The following is a 7324-nucleotide window of genomic DNA, read 5'->3' as shown; positions in this document are numbered from 1 at the left end:
AGTCATCAGACTAATTTTATTGTATGCCTGAACTTAAGGAGTGCTATCCTGTCTTTTCATCCCTTCATATTAGGATACCATTAAAGAATCTGTCTCTTTATCATTAACAGATTATGATATAAGTTTGGAAACATTCATTGCAACAAGTATTTGTAATATTTGGACCAAGTTGCTGGGAATATTATGTGATAGTAAACCCACATAAAAGTCAAGAGAAGTCCTGATCCTGATCTTGAATAAGATACTTTAGTATACCTAAACTGAGGCTAACTCTCTCTTGGTCTGACACTGGACTTGGTTATTATACAGAGTTTGATGACACGGTTAGTGATACACCGATACTGATGCTGATACTGGTACTGGTACTGATACTGATATGCAATTTTATATTCTGTCTATAGTTCTGTTCAACGTTCTATGAAAGTTCAGATGTATGGGTAGGTTCATTACTTATAAATTAGCTCAACCTTTCCAATTACAACGGGCACTGACTTTGCCACTGGCTCTGACTGTGACTCTGACAGTGACTCTGACTGTGACTCTGACTGTGACTCTGACTGTGACTCTGACTGTGACTCTGACTGTGACTCTGACTGTGACTCTGACTGTGACTCTGACTGTGACTCTGACTGTGACTCTGACTGTGACTCTGACTGTGACTCTGACTGTGACTCTGACTGTGACTCTGACTGTGACTCTGACTGTGACTCTGACTGTGACTCTGACTGTGACTCTGACTCTGAATCTCACTCTGACTCTGACTCTGACTCAATGACTCTGACTCTGACTCAATGAACAAGTATAGTAGTACCCATTCACTATAAAATGCACACAGGTCATCATTTGCATATCTGTTTATCTGCATTAGGGCATGCAGCACCGCAATACCGGGATCCCGTAATGCTGGGATCTCGGACAAACTTTACGCTTTGAAGTAACACCGGAATAGGACTCTTTTAGGCTATAAATAAAGCGATTAAGATATAGTTAGCCTTGTGTTCCTATATACCATGAAAGCCCTCTTGTTTCCAACCGTTTTATGCAGTTTTCGAACGTTGGAAATCTACTGTTGTCCATGCGTAAACGAAAATCAATGTTAAAAAATATATATTATAAAATATAAACTCTAATACTCAATTGTTGTAAGAAAAACTAAATTATTGCTTTTCTTGTTTAATTTGGTCCTATACGACCTTTAAACACAATATATGCCATTTATTACAATGAAGTCTAATACCGGCACTAATACCGGAATCCCGGTATTGAGTTGTAAACCGGAACTCAATACCGGCATTGAAAATTTATCCGGTATTGTATATGCCCCAATCTGCTTACCTTGCACTAAGGTTTTCTTATCTTATCTTATAATTACATAATATTTCAGTTACATCCCCATTGGGCCTCAAATATTCATTTCATGTATTGACACTAAAACACAACAAACAGCAACAAATGACTATGTACCTCATGTACCTACATGTTGCACTTATTCTATCTATCCTTCTTCAAGCCTAATACATAGTACGTAAGCACCAGTTTGCATATCCGTTCTCTAGTTAGGTAGGTACTCAATATTTAACATGGACATTGTTAATCTTTAATTTTAATTGAGACTTAGGTACCCTTTTGCTTCAACACTCACACTACTTAAACTTCTGACTTATACGAGTACAACGTTCTTCTGATATAACATCTATATGTTAAGGAAACATAAAGAGGATTACCGTACATCTGTCTATTGAATTCTTCTTCCATTTGGTGACGTACGTACGTACCCATGTATATCTAAATATAATTCTGTTCTTACGTAGGTACTTTACTTTATGAGTACCAATACCACATGCTAGTTAAGGTCATGTGCATTATATGTATACAATTATACATTGTATACCACACATAATTGGATGCTAAAAATGATATAAAATCTAAAAATATTGCAGATCTCAATAAAAGGGATGTGTTTATACTACTTGGTTATCCATACTATTTACCTATGGCAAACTTGTTTTGAAAACTATTTTGGATCCAAAATAACGTGAATCTGAATTTTATCTTTGATGACTGATTTAAGTCTGTGGTAGTCTATGTCTTATATCTAACGTTTCTCTATATCAGATCACGTTTTGTAAGGTAAAACTCTAAATTAATAATCGATCTACTGTACCAACATGATATGTATCATTAAGATTTTGATAGTTACTTTGTAGGTTTTCCACATTGTCAATTAGTAGTCTAGATTGACTTCTTAACTAGATCTGAATTTTTATTTCTTAATAGCAATGCTTTTGCTGCAACTGGGCTATTTTACGTGCTAATACTAGAATGTTATAACATTAATCATAGCAGAACTTTCATGAAAATGGCAAATTTTACGACAAATTTGAATATTACCTAAATAACTCATTTTAAAAATATGGTGAATACCACATACCACAATGCAACGTTCTGAATGACTGATTTAACTTGGTCTCTCTGTATAGGCAACTTATTGTTACTGATAGGTCATAACATGTAACCATGCAAGTGTTGTCGCGCTACTTTATTACTTGTGTTATAATTCTAACAGCTATAACGACACTAATCAACTTCATCTCACATACAAGTTTCAACTTTGATGAAACTGAAACTACTTATTTTCCTCTCGGACTCATTGACTAAAACTTCTGAGATCACTCGTGATCCTTTAAATTATATGATTAGCTCCTTAGTTTCCTTACTCATTATAAACACAATTGGTACATCAAGAAATCAAGTGTAGGTATAACTTATCAATCATAAACGAGATATAAAAGGTAAGTGGAAAGGTCACTTAGCTGCGCACTTGCAGTAACTGGCTGTTGTCTGAATCGGCTCCGCTCCGCGGGGTCCTCTCGCACCCACGACACTGATAACTCCCTCACTCTCCGTCTGCTCACCGCGCTGCTCGTTAACGTGGATAAATTAGTCTACCCTCAACTCGCCGATATTAATATTAAGGCTCGTCTACACTCAGAATAATTATCTTAATTATTCTGTGAGTCGAAATCGGTACAACTCCCGATAATTCGGGACAGCTTTACACAGAGAACTGTACACATACCTACATTTCGAAATTTTATTAGTGACATTACCTTTGGTGTATGAATGTAGGTATAGTGCCACAAACTTATCTGTTCCGGTGAGAGCGAACTAAATTGGTCCATATAATCTATGTCATGTCAATATGAAATTCATTAGTAAGTAATGAGGTATGGACCAATTTAGTTCGCTCTCACCGGAACAGATAAGTTTGTGGCACTATACCTAAGTACGTGCCGGTCATAAGTAACTCAGTAAACCCTGAGGATGCGAAAAAAATAGTCATACCATACATTCTGTTCAGTTGGTATTGAATTTTATTATGAATCAGTTTTTCTTTGCAATTTCAGAATTAAGTAAATATTTTTCAGATCTGAACAAGTGCACAGGTTATTTCTGGCTTCTACATCTTACGCCATCTAGTTAAAAAATATTGAACTTTAATATATTTTTCACAACAATGCCATCTAATGCAACTCGATTGCAACACTAAGGCATAGTGGTCAACTTTTATGTAACCAAAGGAACGAATGTAGAGTATTTTCGCTAGATGGCGCTTTTTGTTGTAGCATACTGATGTGCGTTCATAGTTCTGTAAGTTAAGCATAGATGGCGTTAAAATAAATATTGTAATGACGTATAGGTGGGTTCCGCTCATCTGGCATAATCTTTATTGACCAAAACTCATTTCGCATAACTCGTATGGTCTAAACTTTTTTGGCCGAACCATCACTTTGCCAAGACTTATGTGGCATAAGGCTCGTTTCGTCTAAAACTCTTTAGGCACAATCTTTAAACACCTAAGTTCCGTTTGCTCAAATTTATGTTCGCCTATACCTATGTATAATCTTGTTTCTCGTAATGTTATCTTAATAAATAATATATTAAGTATGTAGTAAATGTACAAATTGTGGTATTTTTCTCCTACATCCTGAAAATCACGATATTGTATGATCAAAAAATCGAAAGTTAACGACCAATATAATTCTTACAAACCCCATGAGATCGAAACCTAAAAATAGGTGCGACGACGAGCAAAGCGAGGAGGAGCGTGTTAGGTACACATGTTCATCAAAACCAAAGCGGAGCGCAGCGAAGCGGAGCGGAGCGTTTTCCAAACAGCGGAAACAAAACAAGGCACTAGTTTGCGCTATGTAGGGAGACGCTCCGTCAAAGTTAAAGCCAAACGAATATTATTACTTTGTATAAACCTAATGAACCTATGCCATAGCATTATTAGGCTATTCAAGATTTGGTCATACCATTATTAGGCTAAACAATGTTATGCAAAATAACTTTTTACTAAACGAGATTTATGCCATACGATTTTCGGCGTAACGAGACTTTGACCAAACGTTACTATGCAATACGAGATTAGGCAAATAAATCTTATGCCAAAAAAGGTAGAACCCGTATAGGTGCTACGCTTGGATTAACGATATCGTAGTAGGTATTGTCGATTAATCACTGAGGCCTTATGGCTACTCTCCAACTATTATTATTATTTTCATAATATACATATAAAAAAAGTTCTTAAGTAAGTAATTATCTGAATTACTTACCTTAAGTACCTTACCTTATAATTTGACAAGGTACCTACACTGTTACAGAATACAATAAATCTAAAATTATTATCCGAATTCCAAGCTCGGATATTTTTTGAAAATATCAAGGATTGCGTATATTTATCGTTATCATTTGAAAAACCATGATTATTATTAGTTTATAAGGTACCTACTTCACAGATTAAACGAATGATGCATGGAATCCCTAGAGGTTCGTTTCCAATACCGATCTTTCTGGTACTCACTTTTCCATTCACAAAGGTTGTCCCGTCGATTAAGCGGTGTCTTGAATACCTAATGCGATAGAATGAGGTTTGAGACTTGCATGCGAATCCCTATTCCCGAAAACAAAACTATTTGATTTAGGGACCCTATATCGCGAAATCAAAACGTAGTTGTCAAATTCAATACATTTCGAATGCGAAAATGGTTGTCAAAAAAGATTGCGATATGCACACTAAGTTAAGGATAAAGCAGGATAAAGTAGGATTATAATAAATATACCTATTATTATTTTATTATTACAAAGATGACTGAATATTTACCGTTTATGTTCTTGTTTCAGTCTTCGAACGTCATTGGTTGATTTAGCAAAACCTCGATTGGTTCGCATTGAAATTGCTCTGCAGTTTTGAATCAGTAGTTTTCAGGTTCTTTTTGCTATCGGTTTGTTCGGTGTGTGGAGAATTTGAGGTTTTACTGCCAGTTTCTATAACTCTATCTATCTATAACTGGTACAAAATACAAAAAATACAAAAATATTTATTTCTTTAGCCATAGGTAGGTAATCAATTACAAGGTTGGAATCTCCTTTTAAGTGCACTAAGCACCTGTAGTTACTTTCATACGATTTTGAAAGATTGTTACTTTTGATTATGTCAAAATCGTATGAAACTAACTACCAGTTATGGATAGATAGAGATTGTATAGAAACTGGCAGTTAATCCTTTTTACCTAGCTATAGTACCGACCGTTCTAACGTAGGTAGGTACTTACCTACGTTCTACATAAACAACGTATCTTATAATATTATCTGTGGTTAAATTTTAATGAGTATTTTTATTAATCACATCATTTCTTATCAGCCTAGTCACAAATTACTTACCTACCTGCAAAAATAAAACTTTAAGCTACCTATGTATTTTACCTATGATTTTTTTAGACAACTAAATAATACCTATTCCATTCCACCCCATACTTTTATGTTGTCAGTGCTGGCCCCCGTACTCTACCCGGCTGGTTTCCCGGCAAAAAACTCCAACAACAATGAATTCCCAGCTTCGTATAAATTAGGTGGCCCGCACACGAGGCGGCCGCAAAAACTCCGATCGGCGGAAAGTTGGACGATTAAGTCGCGGCCTGCCAGCGACATCTAGTGTTATAATCCGGTAAACTTTACACCTTCGTCAAGGTGCGATTAATGGGAACGCTTTCTTTCGCAAGATTTATGGAAATTAGGGGAGGAAAAATTCGGTTATCGAGTTAGGTGGGGTACCGAACGGTATTGGTGCCGAAATTCAGTAGGCAGTAGGGCATGCAATACCGGAACAATTTTCAATACCGGTATTGAGTTCCGGTATTACAACTCAATACCGGGATCCCGGTATTAATACCGGTATTAGACTTCCTTGTAATAAATGGCATATACTGTGTTCAAAGGTCGTATACATCAAAATAAAACAAGAAAATGCAATCATATTCTGTATTTTGTAGTAGATTTTTACGAGAATTAAGTTTTAGAGTTTAAATTTTAAAATAAATTATTTTTTTACATCCGCTGCCGGTTTACGCATGGTCAACAGTAGATTTCTAGCAGCCGAAAACTGCATTAAACGGTTGGGAAAAAGTGCGCTTTCACAGTATATAGGAACACAAGGCTAACTAAATCTTAATCGCTTTATTTATAGTCTAAAAAAGTCCCAATCCGGTATTACTTCAATACCGGTATTAACTTTCAATACCGGTATTGAAAAAAGCGGGAATTTTGTCCGGGATCCCGGTATTACGGATACCGGTATTACGGTATTGCATGCCCTAGTAGGCAGATATTTATATTATTTAAGAATATATTCACGACTTAGGTACTTTATTATTCCCGGTACTTCTCACTGAACCAAATAAGGTAGTCTCATATTTTTTTACTTATATACAGAAAAAAAAGGAAAGAGACCATACATACAGTATTCGACTAAGCAGCTTCTACCAGCAAACTGCCCGAAGACTATTTTCAAAATCCTACAGCATAATGAAGTTAACGTGAAATTTCATAAAGCTCAGAGTTATAAAGGTGTTATACTAGGGAGTTATAATACCAACACTATGTACCTAGTTGCTGTAATTAATTATAAGAGCATATGCATTTGCGGCGCCGCAGTCTGATAGAATTAATTTGCATCCTCTTCTATGCAAAACCCTCTTAACATGTTTGCATACATTTTTAATCATTTTCAGTTGAAAGTGCTTCACAAAGATAATCATTTTTAATAGAGTAAAATGAGATCAAGATCTTAAGCTGAATGTTACAGTTCTAATTGTTGTAAGTTACGATCGTTTCGTTTACGTTTCATGGTCCTTCTTCTTAGCGTTTCGTTGGCAAAACTAGACCTGCATGGGGAGTGGTGGCAAGTTTTTACACAGTTAGATTAATAGTTGGTATGCGAGTTTAAATCAAATTTGTATTGAAGGGTCGCCATCTAGCAGTA

The sequence above is a fragment of the Plutella xylostella genome, chromosome 13 (genome assembly GCF_932276165.1).
Source record: "Plutella xylostella chromosome 13, ilPluXylo3.1, whole genome shotgun sequence".
NCBI classification, from domain to species: Eukaryota; Metazoa; Arthropoda; class Insecta; order Lepidoptera; family Plutellidae; genus Plutella; species Plutella xylostella.
The sequence above is the reverse complement of the archived record's forward strand: the minus strand, read 5'-3'. Positions refer to the sequence as shown.